Raw genomic sequence first — 10,742 nt, forward strand, 5'->3', positions numbered from 1 at the left:
TGAAATCTACGATTCCTTTTTGCATGATATTGACAAATTCTGTCCAAGTTTCTTTTACGTTGACATGACTTAAGCGGGTTTTGAAATCGGGTAGTGAAGAGTTTAATTGATTGGCAAAAGATTCAAAGTCGGCTTTATGGTTATTATAAATTTTTCTTTTTGGTTTAATGATCTTATTTATTTCTATGTCCAAGTGGACATTAACTGCTTTATGGTCACTCAAGCCCTCATCAGTTGATACACTAATAATACGTTCAGGCGTGTTTGTAAGAAATAGATCCAATATGTTTTTTCCACGGGTGGGCATGCGTACTGCTTGATGGAGGGAGTTTCTTTGAACCAATTTTATCATGGAATTGCAAGATTCGCGATCGCGGGTCCCAGATTTAACGATATTGTTGTCCCAATCTATACCAGGGAGATTAAAGTCGCCACCGATTAAGTTTATGATGTTATTATATTTACATGTAAAATTGTAAATTTGATCGTTGAGGGTGTGAAGTGTTTTCAAATCTGAGTCTGGAGGTCTTTAGAAAGAGCATAAATTTATGTTGGGTTGATTGGTCCGTATTAAGGTGCACCAAACACTTTCTATGTTATTTATTTCAACTGAAACTTGCCTGCTTTCAAAATGACTTTTAACTGCCACGAAAACCCCTCCTCCGGGTCTTGTATCTCTAACGTGTCGGTAAACTTTGAAATCTATTGGGAAAATTTCTTTGTCGCATATGTCATTGCACAGCCAACTCTCTGTGCCTAATACTATATCAGCGGAATGAGTTGGATTATGTGTTCTAGATCCGCTGATTTGTTCTTGAGGCTTCTGCAATTTATAACAAGTATAGTTAAATTATTTTGATGTTGAATAACGTCCTTATTTGTGTTTGACTGTAGTTTAGGACGCCTTTGTGGGGAAGTGCGTGTCACGTCTTTCTAAATCAATGCCAGTTTTGTCGGTGACTTTTATATTTTTATTAATAATATTATACGCGCTATCCCCAGATGTTACTGACCCACTAAGTGACCTGCCCTTTATCCTAAATAAGGCCTACAGTGGTCGAGTATCCTATCCGCTACCTTACTCGCCGCTTCCGCCGTGTAATGGACCCCAGATTGGTTAAGGGGAGTCCTGCAAGATCGGAGGGTTGGTCTCAGGTCGACGAAGGAGGCTCCTATGTCCGAGCAGAATCTCGATAGTCTCTGGTTTATGCCTTCCACTCGGCTCCAAACCAGAGACCCGCGATCCTTCCTCGGAACGATGCTGCAGACCGTTAGTTCCAGCCGAACCCCCTCGACGCCCTGGACGCGCTTCACCTCGGAGCTCAGTTCCCTAAGGGAACGGAGGACCTCCTCGGATCCACGGTCCGTGACGTCGTTGGTGCCCACATTGGCCACGACCTGAAGCCTAGAGCTCTTCATCTATCTACATCTACATCTACATAATACCCCTCAAGCCGCCGCAAGGGCGTGTGGCGGGGGGTGTTAGGTCACCAACCGTATAAACGAAAAATACCACATGCAAAAAACAACACGGAAAATTACACCCCAGCAGCGCACACACTCATGCAAAACTCCCTCCATCCAATACTCATGCAAACACATACACCGCAAAAACACAAAAAACTGCACCCCAGGTTACAGCACGAAAGCCATCCTAAAACACGCAAGCCAGGACACAACAAGCAAGAATGTGAAACATCATTACCACATGAAAATGCACCACAAAACACTCAACCCCCCAAAGAGACACTAAAAGGAAGGGAATTCGACCCAACGTTGCAGGTAGCGGGAGTTTCCCCCCGCCGGGAGGGAAGAGGGACTGAAAGGGAAACTTAAAAACAGATGAACAGAACACGAATGATGTCATGCGGTAAGAATGGGTTATTATAACAAAACACATAAGGTTAGTGGAGGAGCATGCATTTAAGTAGAACTAATTATTTTTTAGACACTGAGGGTGGCAAGTGGAATTTTTACTATCTATAATCCTACATTCTCCCTCTGGCCCTCAACCTGAGCGGACCTGCCTACTGAGCTCTCCTGGTAACCGGTTTGACCCACGAGAGACTACCTGCCTGCCAGCTTGATTCTTGGTGCTTTTGGTTTTAGGGAAGTTCAGTGTAGTGTCAACGTATACGTTGCTTCGTTTATATAGTTTTCGTTTTGTGTGTAGTTTGTTAACCGTAGTGTGTGGTAGTAGTAATTTATTTAGTGGATTGTGGTGGTTTTTTGTCCTTCGACTCTGATTGGTGACCGGTGAGTGCTTTCCTTTTTCTTACTATCTTTTTTTTTGGTCCTCTGAAAACCAGACCTTACTCAAGCATCGTTTTTTTCCACTTAGGCTTCATATTCAATTCCAAATCGTAACTTATTGTTTGAGCTAAATTTAGCTAACCCCTTCTAGAAATTTTAGCATAGTGTATACAGGTTAGCTTTTGTTGGGAACTTGGTAATTAAATTAGGATGGCTTCATCCAGGTCCCCTGTTGCCATGCTCGAAGGCACTGGCGAATGCGCGGCTTTAAGGGCCCGTATCGTCATGCTGGAGAGAATGGTGCGGAAGCTTCGATCGGAGATCGCCGGCCGGAGGGCTCCCCTCAGGAGAGATGGTGCTCAGGGTGGGAATACGAAAACCCGCCACGCCCATAGGGGTGCACGGATTCGTCCGAATGCAACACGTGGCTGGGCGATTAGAGACCTACCCCGTGTCCCATCTCTCAACGAGGGAGTGTCTCACGTCCGTAGGTCGGACGATTGGAGGGTCGTCTCTCGGGGTAAGGGGAAGGTAACGCTGCGGCTAGGATTGGACTCTGCGGAGGCAGATACCATCCCCGTCTCCAACAGGTACCAGGTGCTGTCGGATGACAGCACCAACGTACCTGCAGCCCCTATCCCTACTCCGAGGGCACTGCCTAGGGTAAGGCATCAGCGGTCGGGGAGGGAGGGAACCGTTATATTAGGTAGTTCAAATGTCCGGCGTATAATGAACCCGCTGCGCCGCAGAGTCCAACAGGAGGGAGGTGTTGGATTCTTGTCGTCCTGGTGTATACCGGGCGGCGGGGTACCCCAGGCGACGCTGGCGGTGAAGGCGGCCGTCAGTAATACGGGCTGCTCCAAGCTACGCATTGTGGCTCATGTCGGGACAAACGACACCTCGGAACGTGGATCTGAAGAGATCCTGCGCTCCTTTAAGGAGATGCACTCGGAGGTGAAACGAGTCGAGGCAGAGTTGAAGGTCCCAAATAAATTAAGTATATGTAGTATTGTGCCGCGTGTAGACCGCGGAAGGCTCGTTCGGAGCCGCATTGAGGGTTTAAATCAGAGATTGCTGGGATTTTGCCGGGGAATCGGAGCGGACTTCGTTGATCTGAGGCCCGTCCTCTCATCGTGTCGGGTACCCCTTAATCGCTCCGGGGTCCATTATACTGCCGAGGCATCGCAGTTGGTAGCGCGTAGGTTGCACGAACACGTTTCGAGGGTTTAGCATAGCTTGTAGGCAACAGCGTAGGTCATATATTGGGAAAAATAATATAGAATCCAGCGCTTTTTGTCAATTCAGTTCAGGTAATGCCTCTCATATCCCCAAAAAAATTGAACAAACAAATACTTGCGTTAAAACAACATATAACCCACGTAAATTTAATAAAATTGGTGCCTCTACATACATAACAGATAGCAATGCAAGTGAATGTAATTCTTTTGTCTCTGTTCACCACGAATCGTCTCAAAACAGTTTTGTTAGCGTACATAAAACCGAAAAACAAGAAGTTATTAGCCATATTAAAATTATAACATTAAACTGCCGTAGCATTAGAAACAAAATATCGGATATTGAACATATTTTTGTCACTACAAACGCAGACATAGTAGTTGGAACAGAAAGTTGGCTCACGGGAGATATAGCAAACAATGAGGTTTTTCCAAACGGTTTCACAATTTACAGAAGGGACAGACCAAATAGGTTGGGTGGGGGAGTATTCATTGCAGTAAAGTCACATCTTAGTAGCCAACGATACGAATGCGACGTAGATGACATAGAAAGCGTTTGGTGCAACATTAAGGACTACAACGGCAGGAGCCTATACGTGTGTTCATTTTATAGACCCCCAGATTCTAACACAGATGTCCTACATAAGCTCGACGAACAAATATCCACTATCAGCAGCAGACAAAGCAACAGTATTACTATAATCGCTGGTGATACAAATCTACCGTCAATTGACTGGGACAACTACTGCGTAGAAAAATCTGCGAAAAACAGAGATTCATGCCAAGAACTCCTTCATATATTCACAAAACACTCCTTAGAACAAATTGTTAAATCACCAACAAGGGGTTAAAGCATACTAGACATCTTTGCGACTTCTATGCCCGAAATCATTACTAACATTGAAATAATAGACGGAATCAGTGACCATAAGGCTATTCTTGTGGAGTTAAAAACGAAGTTCGTCAAAATAAACAAAGAAAAGCGTAAAATATACCTATACAACAAGGCAAATTTTAACGGACTAAGAGAATTTTTAAACATAAAATTACCAGAATACAAGACAAAAACACTGACAACAAATACAGAGAACACTTGGAATTATTTCTTAAATATTTTACGCGAAGGAATGAAGACGTACATCCCATCCAAACTCAAATGTGACAGTAAGGAACCTAGATGGTACAACGGGGAAGTCAGATCGGCATTAAGAAGGCAAAGAAAGCTACAATCAAATTTCAAAAAGAGTTTAAAAAGTGACGATATAATTTATGTGAATACAACCAAACAGCTACTAAAAGAATGTCGTAGTAAGACGAAAAGTATTATGCGCACAGCACTACACTCTTTTAAATCTAAAATGCTAAGCGAATATCTTGAGGAAAATCCAAAGTCATTCTGGTCCTATGTTAGGGAAATACAGGGTAAACGTCCCACTGTTCACTCTTTGAAGACGGAAAATGGAGAAATCATTACAGATAGCGTGAAAAAGGCAAATATTTTAAACCATTTTTTCCAGAGCGTCTACAACAAAAACACAAAAGCACCAAACGATCCTCCACACCCACCCGGGGAACACATGACCGATCTTACACTGACCAAGCAGGGAATAGTACATCTGCTCCGTAGTATCAAAGCACACAAGGCACCTGGTCCGGAAGAAATACCTGCTAGAATATTAAAGGAATTAGCTGACGACATTGCCCCATTTTTACACATTGTTTTTCTAAAATCGATAAAAGAAGGCTCAGTGCCTCGCGACTGGAAGCTAGCCCATATAACTCCCATCTATAAAGGCGGCGATAGGGATAAACCAACCAATTACCGACCCATTTCTTTAACATCGATCTCTTGTAAAATATTGGAACACATTATTGTCACTAACATTATGAAATTTCTTGATAGTAGGAAAACACTAATCGACAACCAGCACGGATTTAGGAAAAGCAGATCTTGCGAAACACAACTTGGTCTCTTCATTCACGATATACTTAGATCGGGAGAAAACAACACCCAAGTCGATGCAGTATTCCTGGATTTCAAAAAAGCCTTCGACAAAGTCTCACACAATAAATTGTTACATAAACTTAAATACTATGGGATTAATGAGAAAATAATTAATTGGATTAGAGACTTCTTGTCAAACCGCAAACAAATAGAAGTCATAGATGGGTTGTGCTCAACGGAGAGAGATGTTACTTTGGGCGTCCCCCAGGGAAGTGTAATAGGGCCTCTTCTGTTCTTAATATACATAAATGACTTAAGCACACACGTTAGTAGCAATCTAAGGTTATTTGCTGACGACACGGTGATATACAGGGAAATAAGGAGCCAATTAGATCGCGAGCTACTCTCTAGAGACTTAGACAATATCTCGGAATGGTGCAATAAATGGGGATTAACACTTAATATAGATAAATGTGCATTTTTGAAATGTTGGAATAAAGGAAGCGAGGAACAGGATATAAACTACAAAATAGAGGGTTCAGTATTGACTACGGCAAATCAAGTTAAATATTTGGGGGTTGTTCTAACACCACGCCTTTCATGGGGAGCACATATCAGGACAATATGCGGATCAGCTTTAAAGAAACTTGGCTTCATAAAACGGGTGGTGGGGAAATGTAATGAAAAAGTTAAAGAGAGATGTTATTTTGCTCTAGTTAGACCCCATTTGGAATATGCCGCAAGTATTTGGGATCCGTGGGAGAAAAATTGGCAAAAAGAATTAGATAAAGTCCAGAGAAAATCCGCTAGATTCGATAAAAATTGTTATGATAAAAACACAAGTGTGACAGGTCTCTTAGGGGATTTAGGCTGAGAACCACTTGAAGTGCGGAGAGAACAAGCGAGGCTTAGACTTTTAGAAAGGTTCAGAACAAACGAGTTTAAATATGACACTGAAGGAATTATAATGGCCCCACACTACTTAGGTAGATCAGACCACAAAGATAAACTAAGGGAGATAGATTCCAAGACAGATAGGTACAAATACTCATTCTTTCCCCGAACAATCAGTAATCATAATAGCAAGAAACCGAAGTCACTTTAGAAATATTAAAAACGTTGAATTTACAAGTCGGAACAAAATTAAACACTATAGAGATGTTAGGTATACTTTCAGGTGCATGTGTATAGTATGTTAGTTGGTAGTTTGAGTGTTTGCATGTGTGTGGGGTGTAAGTGTTCATGCATGAATTTATGCCATGTTTTTTTTATATATGATTTTGTCGTTATTGCATGCGGTTTTTTTTTTCTTTTTCTTTTCTAAATTATGGGTGGTGTCCTAGAACCCCCCGCCTAACGCCCTCGCGGCGGCTTGCGGGGTATTAAGTAGAAGTAGAAGTTGCTATCCCGTATTGTCCGTGGAAAGAAGGAGTCCTTGAGTCGGCTAGTCCTGGCATCTATTTCCCGAATTTTATATGCATGATCCAAGCGACCAATGTATGTAGGAGTACGAATAATCTGCGAGACCTCGGTGCTGAAACATACGGATCTGAATTTATTTAATAATTTCAGTCTTTCATTGAATCGTCTCTCTTCTAATGATTCCCACCCCAAATCCATGAGCATTTCGGTAACGCTTTGCGTTTTATCGTAGGAATTTTTTACAAAACGGGCTGCCCGGCGTTGAACCTTCTCAATTTCCCGAATTAGACCTTTTTCACTCGGGTCCCACACGCTGCATGCGTATTCTAAATGAGGCCTTACAAGAGCGTGGTAACAACGTTCCTTGACCTTTGAGTCAATTTTGCCGACAATGCGTCTAATGATTCCCAATTTTTTATTTGCTTGACCGCAGACTTTACGTATGTGAGTCCCCCAAGTTAAGTCTTTAGTGAATGTGACACCTAGGTATTTAACCGTATCAATTACTGCTAGGTCACCTCCAGCTAATTTGTAAGCAAATCCCGTTGATCTTTTAAAGAAATTTACCACTGAACATTTATTATAATTTAGAGTCAATCCCCAGTTATAACACCATTTAGTAATGCAATCTAAATCCTGCGCTGGAATAAAACGATCCTCATCCCCAGATATCTCCCGATAGATCACCGTGTCATCCGCAAACATCCTAATGTTACTTTTCACTTCGCGGTTCAAATCGTTAACAAAAATCAAGAAAAGTAACGGCCCGATCACACTTCCCTGAGGTACCCCCGACGTGACTCGAACGCTGTCGGAACTAGCGCCATCAAGGACTACCCTCTGTTCCCGCTCTGAAAGAAAATCTTTAACCCAACTTATGGCGCCCTTGTTTATACCCGCGACCTTTAATTTATGAATGAGTTTACCATGTGGGACCTTATCAAATGCCTTTTGAAAATCTAAGAAGATGGCATCCACTTGCCTACCTCTCTCACCAGATACAAGTAAATCATGTGTAAATAATCCTAATTGGGTTTCGCAGGAGCGGGTTTTCCTGAATCCGTGTTGATTGTCACTTAAAAAGTTAATATTGTCAAGGTGTCTCATTATTGAACTGACAATTATGTGCTCTAAGATTTTACAACAGATAGAAGTGAGAGATATAGGTCTGTAATTACTGGGATCCTCCCTGTCACCACTTTTAAAAATAGGCGTTATTTGCGCAGTTTTGCAAATCTTAGGTACTTTGCAGTCTGTGAGGGATTTGGTAAATATAAATTCAAGGTACGGGGCAATGTTTGGAGCTAAATGTTTTATCACCCTAGCTGGTATATTTTCGGGACCCGGGGATTTGTTGGGTTTAATCTCGTTAAGCAATTTTAGAATTCCTTGTTGGTCCACTGTTATTTTTTCCATGGGTGGAGTATGTATTGTTTCTTGGAGATATGCGGTGGCAACATCATTCGAGAAAACGCTTTGGAAGAATGAATTTAAGATGTTAGCTTTACCCTCACTGTCTGTATGAATTATATTGCTACAATCCCTTAAGCAAGCCACGGTTTGTTTACTCCCATTTACTTCCCTAAAATATGACAAGAGAAAGCTTTGGGGTCAGTGTCCAAGTGCTCGCAAAGTACTTTCCGTTTAAAGTCCAGTAAAGCGCTACGTTATTGTGTTTTGGTTTCAATTTTAGAGGATCTATATGTGTCCCATAATTGTTTATTCTCAGGGGATGATGTGTTCACGCCTGCCCTCTTTACCCTAGAGTGTAGCATTCTCTGCTTTCGAAGGGCTTTTCTAACGTCTTTATTGTACCACCCGGGGTCGCGATTTGCTTTTACGTATTTTATAGGTATGAAATCTACGATTCCTTTTTGCATGATATTGACAAATTCTGTCCAAGTTTCTTTTACGTTGACATGACTTAAGCGGGTTTTGAAATCGGGTAGTGAAGAGTTTAATTGATTGGCAAAAGATTCAAAGTCGGCTTTATGGTTATTATAAATTTTTCTTTTTGGTTTAATGATCTTATTTATTTCTATGTCCAAGTGGACATTAACTGCTTTATGGTCACTCAAGCCCTCATCAGTTGATACACTAATAATACGTTCAGGCGTGTTTGTAAGAAATAGATCCAATATGATTTTTCCACGGGTGGGCATGCGTACTGCTTGATGGAGGGAGTTTCTTTGAACCAATTTTATCATGGAATTGCAAGATTCGCGATCGCGGGTCCCAGATTTAACGATATTGCTGTCCCAATCTATGCCAGGGAGGTTAAAGTCGCCACCAATTATGTATATGCTGTTATTATATTTACGTGTAAACTTGTGAATTTGATCGTTGAGGGTGTGAAGTGTTTTCAAATCTGAGTCTGGAGGTCTGTAGAAAGAGCATAAATTTATGTTGGGTTGATTGGTCCGTAGTAAGGTGCACCAAACACTTTCAATGTTATTATTTTCAAATGAAACTTGCCTGCTTTCAAAATGACTTTTAACTGCCACGAAAACCCCTCCTCCGGGTCTTGTATCTCTATCGTGTCGGTAAACTTTGAAATCTATTGGGAAAATTTCTTGGTCATTAATGTCATTGCACAGCCAACTCTCTGTGCCTAATACTACATCAGCGGAATGAGTTTGGATTATGTGTTCTAGATCCGCTGATTTGTTCTTGAGGCTTCTGCAATTTATAACAAGTATAGTTAAATTATTTTGATGTTGAATAACGTCCTTATTAGTGCCTGACTGTAATTTAGGACGCCATTGTGGGGAAGTGCGTGTCACATGTCTTTCTAAATCAATGCCAGTGTTGTCGGTGACTTTTATATTTTTATTAATAATATTATACGCGCTATCCCCAGATGTTATTGACCCACTAAGTGACCTGCCCTCTATCCTAAAAAAGGCCTACAATGGTCGAGTATCCTATCCGCTACCTTACTCGCCGCTTCCGCCGTGTAATGGACCCCAGATCGGTTAAGGGGAGTTCTGCAAGATCGGAAGGTTGGTCTCAGGTCGACGAAGGAGGCTCCTATGTCCGAGCAGAATCTCGATAGTCACTGGTTTATGCCTTCCACTCGGCTCCAAACCAGAGACCCTCGATCCTCCCTCGGAACGATGCTGCAGACCGTTAGTCCCAGTAACCCCGAAGATACCCCGCCTCGAGGCGGCGGTAAAGGCACTTCGTACCTTTGATCGCCGCCTCGATTGCCTTCGCCACCTGAGGGACTCTTCCGCCTGGTATACACCAGGCGGTCACCCGTTGATCGGCGCCTACGCGGCGAGCCTTAACCCTCAATGGAACCATTACACGACGGACTTTCGAGCTACCTATTACTACAACTCCCTCCCTTCCCGTTCCCTGACGTCTTACCCTAGGCAGTGCCCTCGGAGTAGGGATAGAGGCTGAAGGTACGGTGGTGCTGTCATCCGACAGCACCTGGTACCTTTTGGAGACGGGGATGGTATCTGCCTCCGCAGAGTCCAATCCACGCCGCATCGTTACCTTACTCTTGCCCCGAGAGACGACCCTCCAATCGTCCGACCTACGGACGTGAGACACTCCCTCGTTGAGAGATGGGACACGGGGTAGGTCTCTAATCGCCCAGCCACGTGTTGCATTCGGACGAATCCATGCACCCATATGGGCGTGGCGGGTTTTCGTATTCCCACCCCGAGCACCATCTCTCCTGAGGGGAGTCCTCCGGCCAGCGATCTCCGATCAAAGCTCCCACACCATTCTCTCCAGCATGACAATACGGGCCCTTAAAGCCGCGCATTCGCCAGTGCCTTCGAGCATGGCAACAGGGGACCTAGATGAAGCCATCTTAAATAACAACCGAGTTCCCAACAAAAGCTAACTTGTATATGCTGCGCTGAAATTTCTAA

The sequence above is a fragment of the Hetaerina americana genome, unplaced genomic scaffold (assembly GCF_022747635.1).
Source record: "Hetaerina americana unplaced genomic scaffold, ioHetAmer1.1.p SCAF_158, whole genome shotgun sequence".
NCBI classification, from domain to species: domain Eukaryota; kingdom Metazoa; phylum Arthropoda; class Insecta; order Odonata; family Calopterygidae; genus Hetaerina; species Hetaerina americana.